This window comes from Danio rerio, chromosome 2 (genome assembly GCF_052040795.2).
Source record: "Danio rerio strain M-AB ecotype USA chromosome 2, GRCz13ab, whole genome shotgun sequence".
Classification (NCBI taxonomy): domain Eukaryota; kingdom Metazoa; phylum Chordata; class Actinopteri; order Cypriniformes; family Danionidae; genus Danio; species Danio rerio.
The window spans coordinates 40,420,957-40,432,684 of NC_141022.1; the positions used below are offsets into that span (position 1 = coordinate 40,420,957).

The 11,728-nt window shown below is 35.0% G+C and overlaps 1 protein-coding gene across 1 annotated transcript in view; it reads right to left on the reverse strand.

Annotated features, from left to right (window-relative positions):
- skila (SKI-like proto-oncogene a) overlaps positions 1–11,728 on the reverse strand; it is a 672,908-nt gene that overhangs the window by 408,522 nt on the left and 252,658 nt on the right. The gene's annotated exons all lie outside the window — the stretch shown is intronic.

Consider the following 11,728-nt stretch of genomic DNA (forward strand, 5'->3'; position numbering starts at 1 on the left):
AATCACATTCGCATCCAAAATATTTTTTTTTACACACATATACATATAGTGTGTGTGTGTGTGTGTGCGTGTGTTTACACTCACCAGCCACTTTATAAAAGTACACCTTAGTACCGGGTTGGACCCCTTTTGCCTTCTGCCTTAATCCTTCGTGGCATAGTGCTGGAAAATGATAGTATCACGCAGTTGTTGCAGATTTGTCGGCTGTACATAAATTATGCGAATCTCCCGTTCCACCACATCTCAAATGTGCTTCATTGGACTGAGCTCTGGTGACTGTGGAGGCCAATTGAGTACAGTCAACTCTCTGTCATGTTTAAGAAACCAGTCTGAAATGATTTAGTACTTCATGACATGGCACGTTATCCTGTGGAAGTAGCCATCAGAAGATGGGTACTGTGTGGTTGTAAAGGAATGGACATGGGCTGCAACAATATTCAGGTAGGCTGTGGCGTTCACACAATGCTCAATTGGTACTAATGGGCCCAAAGTGTGCCAAGAAAATATCCCCCACACCATTACACCACCAGCAGCAGCCTGAACCGTTGATACAAGGCAGGATTCATGCTTTCATGTTGTTGATGCCAAATTCTGACCCTACCATCCGAATGTGGCAGCAGAATTTGAGACTCATCAGACCAGGCAACATTTTTCCAGTCTTCTATTGTTCAATTTTGGTGAGCCAGTGTGAAATGTAGCCTCAGTTTCCTGTTCTTAGCTGACAGGAGTGGCACCCGATGTCGATGTGGTCTTCTTCTGATATATTTTCTCTTTTTTGGACCATTCTCTGTAAACACTAGAGATGGTTGTGCGTGAAAATCCCAGTAAATCAGCAAATTCTGACCAGCCCGTGGCACCAACAACCATGCCACATTCATAGTCACTTAAATCACCTTTCTTTCCCCATTCTGATGCTCGGTTTGGACTGCAGCAGATCGTCTTGACCATGTCTACATGCCTAAATGCATTGAGTTGCTGCCATGTGATTGGCTGATTAGAAACTTGCGTTAACGAGCAGTTGGGCAGGTGTACTAAATAAAGTGGTCGGTGTAGCCGATTGACTGATACACATACATAAACACATAAAACCAAAACACATTCACTATCCTTCGGTTTAGTTCCTGATTTATAATGGGTTGCCACAGCACAATGAACCACCAATTACTCTGGCATAAGTTTTATGCGGTGAATGCCCTTCTAGTTGCTACCCTGCACTAGGAAAGTGTTCTGGGAAACTCCCATACTCTCTCATTTACAGACACACACACACATACACACACACACACAAATATAAATAAATCAGAAAACACAAAATATATTTGACCTAAAAAATGAACATTTAAATAAAACATTCAAAATATTTAAAGGAAAACAAATATAAATAAAAATGTAAAAACTATTGAGGTAAAACAAAAAATAAACAATATAAAGCAAAGACATTTAAATAAAGATGTTAAGTTTATTTTTATTAGTAATAACCCTAGTCTAATAAAAGTCTAAAAAATATGTTGAAATAAAAAAACATAAGATATTTGACTAAAATATATCATATTTCAACATTAAATTACTCACTTTAGATCTAAACACAAATAAATGTGAGCAAAGTTTTAAGACTTTTTCTTTAAGATTTGTGTTTTAATCCAAGTTTTTTTTATTGTTTTCTTGGTACACGACAAAACAATACAAATACATATTACACATGATCACTGGCAGGCCTACTAAATGTGAAGCCAGGATGTATACAGTTGTTACCATGGACAAAAGTACAATATTATAAAGAAAACCTGGTGAGTAATTTTAAATTGTGCTATAAGTGTGACATCGTCACATTCAATTCAATTCAATTCAGCTTTATTTGTATAGTGCTTTAACAATGTAGATTGTGTCAAAGCAGCTTCACATAAATGGTCATAGTAACTGGATCAGTTCAGTTTTTAGTGTTTAAGTTCAGTTCAGTTTAGCTCAGTTCAGTGTGGTTTGAAATCATTACTGAGGGTTCAAACACTGAAGAGCAAATTCATCGATGAGTAGCTTTACAGATCCTGAACCATGCAAGCCAGTGGCGACAGCGGAGAGGGGAAAAAAAAACTTCACCAATAGGAGAGTGAAGAAAAAAAACCTTTAGAGAAACCAGACTCAGTTCGGCACGACCATTTTAATTTCTCCGCGGGCTAAAAGTCTTGTACAGAGCTGCAGTCTCAGAGGTGGAGGCTGGAAAGACCAAAAGTCTTATGTGTGACCCCTGCTTTGTCCTTTTTATATTAACTCTTCTTTCATAATATTTGGCATATGTTCCCTATCTACCAGTAAGCACAACCTTGTTGACGGTTTTAATGTTCTACTTTAAGATTTTTTATATAATCAAGTGGGGGGTTTGGTGAGAAAGAGGGGTTGTCGTGTTTTCATGTAAATTTAGGTAGAATAGTCCGTTAACTGAACATAAGACACAATCCACCTGGATACTACCAACACATGTGTTCATGTTTCCTTGAAGAATTTATGTTCCTGTCACAGCATCTGTATGTAAAATTGGTGCAGAATTAGTTCTTCATCTTGCAGTCAGAGCTAGCAAAGGTTTGGTCCATGTTCATTTTAATCTAGTCAATAATCTTTCACAAGGCACATTCCCATCAAAGTGACTGACAGAATTTTGTGTAAAAGTTTATTTAGTCTATTTAGCAAGAACCAAACAAATGCAATTTACTGCAACCACACATTAAATCAGAATACAAACTGGCACTGAGAGTTTATTAAACATGCAGACTCTTTCAGTGTGGAGAGATGGAGGCGGTAGACAACCAAATATAATCACAATAGACAGGCTGGGTGTGCAGTTTGATAATAGCTTGCAAGAAGCAGGAGGCCAGGCCGCAAAACAGCATGTGGATATTAGTCACCTCATAATAACGTCTGTATTATTCAGTACTCTCCGCAGCTTTTATTTCTTCCCCTCGCAAAATGAAAAGAAATTAGATTGTGAAGGCTCGTGTCAAATACAGAGCAACGACGGTGAAGATAATTAGGTTAAAGCAGATGCTTTAAGTGATTTAGTTCTTGGAGATAATTAGACATTTATATTCATTTTCTTTTACAGTAGGTGAAGATGTTATGTTTTTAAGCCTCTCTTTTCAAATGCAGCAAACAGAATGCGATTAACTAATAAAAGATTGATGGATTACATTAAGTCAGTGGTGCTGTTTGTCTCCCTCTTCCTGCAGGAGTCAGAACTACAATATTGCAATATTAGTACTATACACAACAATATTTTATATAGCCGCTTTTGTGTGAAGGCAACAGTAGATAAACACTGTTGTTAAAACTAATAAACGCCATTCTTTTAATGAAAATGAGTTATTGCTCTGTAGTGTGAACAATATGAACGCATGCGCACTGCAGACTGAACAGACGTTTTTGATGCAAATTCTGCTGCAGCTTGTCTAAAATATGTGTACAACAAGACCAAAGACAAAGATTGAAACGTTATGTTAGGGTCAATATTAGCCCACTTCGATTGGTTACAGAACAAACCTGTTGGCCAATATCTTGCCCAATTAACCTAACTTGCTTAGTTATTCTAATTGACCAAGATATTGTTTTAAATTGTATTTAAAGCTGAATACTAGTATTTTTCACAATTATAACACACTGTAATTACAGCAAACAAACAGAAAAGACATTAGTTATTAGTCATTAATAAAAATATGATGTTATTATGTTGTTTTTAAAAATACTATCTCTGTTGAACAGCACATATTTGGCAAAATAATAAAAAGTATGGAGCCAGATCAGTCTCAAAAACGATAAATTTAAAAAATAAAATTTATACATGCACAGAATGATACACATTTACAAAATCCAATTTATAAACAAAGTTCGTCATTTCACAAGTAAAAATCATAAACATGTTCACCAAATTAATTGGACTTGTGTAAATTATGAATGGTGTTTTGAATTTACAAATTGAATTTCTGTATTTTTGCATCGTGTTTTGAATCTACAAATATGATTTTTGTACTTTTGAATCGTGTTTTGAATTTACGAATTGGATTTGCACATTTTTGAATCGGTTTTTAAATTTACGAATTGAATGTGTATTTACAAATTGTGTTTTAAATTTATGTATTGGATTTGCATATTTTAATTCATGTTTTGAATTTATGAATTAGACTTTGTAAATCTTAATTGTGTTGTGGATGTATAAATTATATTTTTTTAATATTTTATTTTTGAGACTGATCTCGCTCCATAAAAACTTCTGGTTCACAATTCGGTTTAAAGTGAACTATACCACTGTTCATGTACAGCCAAATTCAGAAAAAAACAGTATTCACAATATCCAAACCAATCAAACACTTGTTTTAACACTAATTGTTAAAGTTATAAAGCTTTAGTCCTTGATCAACGTGTTTACATTGGTATTTTTACAACTAAAGCTAAAGCAGGACGAACTCACAAGTGGATTTTTATATATTTCGTAACAGAACAACTACACTGCAATATTAAATAATTAATAAATATAAGGCATGCTGAGGATCTCGCAGATGCTGTTTTTAATTCTCCTTTGACAAAGCCAACATCTCCACCTATTTAAGTGATCCTTATCTACGAAAGGAAAACAAACTGTATCCACTTAAATAGAAAGTGTCCTTATAAAGTGATCATGCCTCAGATATAAAACTATATTTCAGTGAAAATACGATTTTCTTATTGCTGTAGCAGGTGTACACACAATGCCTTCTCCAGTACCATTCACACAGTGCTCTTATAATAAAAAGGTAACCTGAGAATGCTGTTCCACTACAGCTCAGCTTTTAACATGATTAAACAACCCGACAGGGCTTCACACCCTTGTTTACTTCATGCTCAGAGTCCCCATGGTACACTTCAATTCCCACTTGCACTACAACTGTTGCCTTCCTTGAGCAAATATTGCAGATACTCAGTGCCATTACCCAATTTAACAACACTGCACACACTGTTACGGCAGACACTTGTCCTCAATAATATTTGCAAATTATCCACTTGCATGTTAATATGCAAGTCCATATACGCATTATTTGAATGTTTACACCATATGTTTATGAAATTACATGCATGCGAGCACATATAAAGTGTGGATATTCTACTTTCCTTAATAGAAAGCATTACAATCTTGCTTTGGTGGTAGATTTCCTGAATATTATCTTAGTTATATAGGTTATTATAATTTTATTTAATAATTTATTACTATTTGTAATTTCATTAGTTTCTTAAAGACTTAGTCAGTTGTTTTATTTTGTGAATACATTTCTATTACCTTTTTTATTGTAGCTTAGCAGGGTTAATAGAACATGTGCAGTATTTTTTACCAAACTAAAGTTTAGTGTTTAAAGAACATACATTAACTTTGTTCAAACAGACACTGAACCCAAAACCACGCAAAGTGACGTTTTAAAAACAAAATTGGGGAGGAGCATGCGCAGATGTTTCAGCAATTCTTATACATCATTGACAATCATTCTATTATCCAATCAGCATTAGACCAAACCCTATAAATACGAAAAGTCATCCTATACCTGCATTATTTCACGACTTTAGCATCCCTTTTTTTAGCAACATTATCTACCCGGGAGGAGCATTCTGGGGTCGGGCTAAACACTTAGCATGCCAAATACGTTTACTTTAAACATCTGTAAGTGTGAACTTGTGAATGCATCTTAAACGAATAAAAATAATGAAAAATTAAGACACTTCATTTAAAGATCATGTAGTCCAGGGATCTCAAACTCAATTCATGGAGGGCCACAGCTCTGCACTTCCACCACCTCCAACTCACACCTGCTTGTCTCTAGTAGTCTTGAACACATTGATGAGTTGAGTTGGATCCGCTGTGTTTGATTTAGGGTTGGAGCAAAACTGTGCGGAGCTGCGGCTCTCCAGGAATTGAGTTTAAGAACTATGACAGAGGTGGCCAACCCTGTTCATGGAGAGCCACCTTCCTGCAGATTTCAGTTGCTACCCATATCAAACACACCTGAACCAATTAATTAGGACCTGAACACCCAAGATAATTACAGGCAGGTGTGTTTTTGATATGGTATGCAACTGAAATCTGCAGGAAGGTGGCTCTCCAGGAACAGGGTTGGCCACCCCAGACCTATGATATAAACCAATATATACCAATTTTATATTTTTACATTTTTTTTTAAAAATTGCCACATACACTACCTGACAAAAGACTTGGCACCCATGCAAGTTTTTGCAACAACAAATATTAACGACTTCTAGTTGATAATTTTTTTTTATCAGAAGTGACTTATATGAAAGGCAGAGGCCTGTAAATCACGCTTATTTTACCAAAATTTAATATGATCACACCTTGATTTTTAATTATTTAATCAAGACAGTAAGGTCTGACTTTGCTCCAATGAAAGTCTTGTCACTCAACAGAAATAAAGTACAGTATAGAATATAAAGTCATAGTGCAGTGGAAACAGAATATTGTATGTCTCCTATGAGCTTGGAGGACTGCATCCATACATCTCTGCAATGACTCAAATAACTTATTAATAAAGTCATTTGGAATGGCAAATAAAGCGTTCTTGCAGGACTACCAGAGTTCATCAAGATTCTTTGGATTCATCTTCAACGTTTCTTCATCTTACCCCCAACATGCTCAATAATGTGTATTTCTGGTAACTGGGCTGGCCAATCCTGGAGCACCTGAACCTTCTTTGCTTTCAGGAACTTTATATGGAGGCTGTAGTATGAGAACGAGCGCTATCCTGCTGAAGAATTTGCCCTCTTCTGTGATTTGCAATGTAATGGGCAACACTAATGTCTTGATACCTCAGGCTGTTGATGTAACCCCAAACCATGGTTTTTCCTTCACCAAACTTAACTGATTTCTGTGAGAATCTTGGGTCCATCCAAGTTCCAATGGGTGTTCTGCAGCATTTGTGATGATTGGGATGCAGTTCAACAGATTATTAATAAGTAAAATCTACTTTCTGCCACTTTTCCAAATGATCAAGTACAATTCAAGTTACTCTTAAAATTTTGATGGACGACAAGACTTTTGTCAGGTAGTGTACTGGTGTTTCTCTAAACAGACGGAGGTCTGATTTTTCACCACAGAATGAGTGCTAATTAATGCTAATTTATTTTAATAAAAATGTTTTTTTGACCAATAGTTTGAGATTTAAATTTCTAAAACAACTATGGTTACAAACATCACGACGTAAATAGTTATTTGCATTAACAGCTAAAATCTTTGATCATGCATGCAAGACATGTGACAGGTACAGTAAAAAAAATGTTATTTTACATTTGAGTACTGCTTCAGTATTGTCTGTGATAAAGACCTCATGAATCCAGATCCAGTTCTTTCACTGAAACATAACTTTTAGCTTTAGACGGTATTAATTATTTTTCCAGTTAGGTATATAAGGGTGAGGAATAGCTTTTTTTTTTTTTTTTGTCTATAGAAACAATTTTACTAACAAAACAGTGCTGTTGCATAATAACGTAGTAGCAAAAATGAAATATCCATGTTGCACTTTGATACAGTTTAACATTAATACAGGATGACTCATAGCAACACTAAAACTGGAGATATAAAGATATCTGAAAATAACAATCTTGGTGTAGTTTAAAAAAAATAAATAAATAAAAATAAATAAATAAAATATGTAAAAACATACATTATTTTCCACTATCCTGAAATGCTCGAACTCCTGTCCCCTAAATTTGGTTGCACTTATTTTACAGAGCATGTACTTATCTTATATTGTACTATTTATATAATGGTTAAGTTCATGTGCGTGTTAGGTTCATATAAGTGTTATGGTTAGGGATAGTACCTAGTCGTTAAGCAGCTTATGTAATGAATACAAAAAAAGCACTATAAAAAAAGTGTAAACTTTGATTTTGACTTCCTTTAAGAGCTCACTCTGTGCAATATTGGGCAAAGTTCACTCAACTACAGTGCAGCAAAATGAGAAAGCATGTACAAGCTCCCCAAAAGGGTGAAGGGTTGCAGGACGATAAGGACGGTTCGCTTGGTGATTTCCAAAAATCCAATTAATTACAGTGAACTATAAGTATTAGCATATTTTAATCTCTAACCAACTGAAGAACAAAGTAGTCAATAATAACAACATTGTTAACATGTTTATAATAAACAATAAAAAAAAAACAACTTGCAAATAAAGTCATCAGCCACTCGATTTTTATTTGATTTTTTTTTTTTTTTTTTTTTTTGCGACCCCTGGGGTGATTACATTAAATTAAAGAGACAGCAATAGCGCCAGGTGCAGCACACTATTATGGCACTAGGTTAAACTTTGACATTTTTACGACACTCACGTACATTAAAAATAAATACATGCCTATTGGTATGTGCGCACCGTTGTGTGCAAGGTTTATAAACAGTTTATATACACTGTATAAAAAGGCACATAACCATTTAAAAAAAATAAATAAATAAGTCAGATGTCAATGTGACTAAACTTTTTCTCTTTTAGGCTAATAAGGATTATCAAATGTGTTTCTGTTATACTTTTTAGCAGAATATTGAGATATATTTTGAGAAATTGTTATAATTTTTCTTGAAAGTCAAGTTTACATACAATAAGATTATTATGCCTCTGAAAAAGCTCAGATGATGGTGTCAAGATTTGGAAGTTTCTGATTGGCAAATTGACAACATTTGAGTTAATTGGAGGCAAAACTGTAGAATAGTAATTAAGGTAAACCTTGTAGGGTCCAGCCAGTTGGTCCAATGACGGTATCCAATGGTGGATGAAGGTTAACTGCATGTTCGGTCTTTCCAGTGCACAATGTTGATCTATATTAAACTTAACTCATATCTGACTCCAATTTTAGTATGAGGTGGTTTAGAATATTAATATATTTATCCTCGTTTTATCTGACTCCAATTATAAAATATTGATAAAGTTATTTTGTTTCCTTTCACATTATTTTAGATTATGATTGAATATTCTCTTCGGTTCATCATTTTATGTTATTCTTGTTCATAGGGATTCCTATAACATCCTGAATCTTGTACCGGCCGAGTGTACAATTTCTTAAGCACAAGCATGTCAGTCTTGGTCACTAAACAGTGGCGATTGACCGCTATCCTAAACCGGCAGAACCCTACTTACCTAGATTAGGATATTTTTATGCGGTCCCCATAGATCTGTTACCTCCTAAATCAAACAGAGCTATTTAGTCATATAATGATCATTACTATAGAATTAAGCAGACCAGTCGTACTTAAACTATTAGTAACTTTGAATAATCACTATACTATCTAAATAGTATTATAAGTTTATCGAGTGAAGGACTATCCCCTTAGATATCCTTTTACAGTCTAAGTATACATGAATTAATGCCAATGTGTTAGTCGGAGCTCTAGAGAGATCGTATAGCGTGCCGCAATGCTCCGTCTACCGTGTTCTAGTCCGCTACTAACCTGAACAGGGGCTTGTGGTGCTATGAAATTACCACAATGTACTAAAGATAATAACACGAACTCTGTTTGAATGATTCAAAACATAACAATTTATTGGTCAGGTAAGTGTATTATGCCAATTCAATCAGTCAATTCATAAATGATCAATACAACACATCAAATTATCAAAGACAAATCCAAGATGAAAAGATGCATACCTGACTTCAAATTATAGCTACATAACATGGAGCGTAAGCTCCATGTTACGGGCTGATCTGGTTAGGCAGAATCACGCCGAGCCTCTCAAACCTTACCTTAAATAATCCAAGAATTTCCTCAAGGAAAGGGGTGTGTGCATAACAAAAGGCATTCACACTTAGTGCTGCCTGTGGAAAACTCACACCCTTCACAGTGGTTCAAAAGATGCCTGAAGTTATATATTTATTGTGTTGATTATGTCTGTTTCTGAGAGAATGAGACTATTGTACCAGTCGCACTGAGACATTTCAAATGATATGAAACATGATAGTTAAAGTCAGTTTGGTTAATTTAGGTCATTCAAACATTGAAATGACCATATGTGTGAGTTGGGGTGGATGAAGCAGAGTTTCAGCAGACTCGGATGCAAATGCAGCAGGAGCCGGTTTTTCCCGCATTCCCACCTGCTGGTTTGTGGAGTCACCAGTCTCTGTTTTCAGCTCATGTTTTGAATTGTCAAAGATATTAAAATATTGGCAATATTTCAACTTTTACAACCTCAAACACACTGCTTCCTTGTGTGACAACATGGGAAAATCAACTAGCCAGAATCAACAAAAAAAGCCAGATTACAATCTGCTAAATTGCAATTGCAAATGAATAATTTTTGGAGACATGGTCTGTGGTCTGTTAGCATCATGTTGTGGGGCCGTTTTGCCCAGGAGGGACTGGTCCACTTCACAGCATAGATGGCATCATGAAGAATGAATATGATGTAGAAATACTGAAGCAAAATCTCAAGTCATTAGCCAGGAAATTAAAACTTGGCCACAAATGGGTCTTCCAAACAGACCATGACCCGAAGCATAGTGCCAAATTAGTTCAAATGTGCTTTAAGGACAACAGAGTGAATGTTTTGGAGTGACCATCACAAACCCCTGATCTCAAGCCTATAAAAAAAAATTCGAAAAAACTTGGTTACACCCATAAATAACTATTGTTAGAAGCTTGTGAAAGGATGCCCAAAACATTTGACCAAAGTTATACAGTTTAAAAACAAAGCTATAAAATACCAAGGAAATATTTATAAACTTTTGACTGTCTAGAAATTATTAAAATAAAAAAAATTTAAAAAATTAAAAAAAAGAAGAAAAATAAATAAATAAAAGAAAAAAACTTATTCTGGCATTTAGCAAATGTAAATCATTTAGGTAATCCTAACAAACCAAAAATAGTAAACGTTTAGTATGATTTACCATCAGAAATTTTTTAAAATGATTATGTTCCTTTTTATAGAGTATGTAAATTTCTAGTTTCAACTGTATCTAGAACCACCTTGGAGGATATTGGGTGTCGCAAGTCAGTGACATTCTTATATTGGTGGTCGGGGGCTGAAATGTTTGGGAACCCCTGCTCTATCTGATAAATTGGAAATCTCATCTTGGCCTTACTGGCCCTTTTACTGTTTGGCTCACAAACAGAACCTTGTAAACCAACCTAGAGTTCAACTTTATTTAAAGGTCCCAAAATGTACCCCCGAAAAATCTACTAAAATAAATTATCACAGACTAACAATTTATGAATATGTGCCAATTCTGAGAGAGAGAAAAAAAGTTATATAGAGCCTTAAAATTCCAAGGCAACCAAGTTTATGGTGAACTTTTGACCAGGGCTACTTGAAGATGCATTTATTTTCTTGAATTCTTGAACTTGGTGTTCTCGAAAATGATTGCCTTCACAGTGTTCTTGAAACACTATAAATAGCCACAAAAGACCACCTACACTCTGCCTACTAACCTAACATGTGATTGTTGGGGAACAAAGGTATTCATACTTTGTGTGTTGGACTGCAGCTGAAATCATTTCTGTAATCCACATCCTTACAAACACTGACCTTGCTCTTACAGGAACGAAGACATGACCACATAACCAGCAGGTTCATGAGCATATATCAAAACATACACTGGCCACAGATCAGTTAAATACACTGAAAAACATCTAAATTATTAAGACAAGTCTTTTCATTTTTTTTCCCTGAGTCAACAGAAACAAGTAATATATAGCCAACGAAAGAAAAATGACTAAAATCTTATA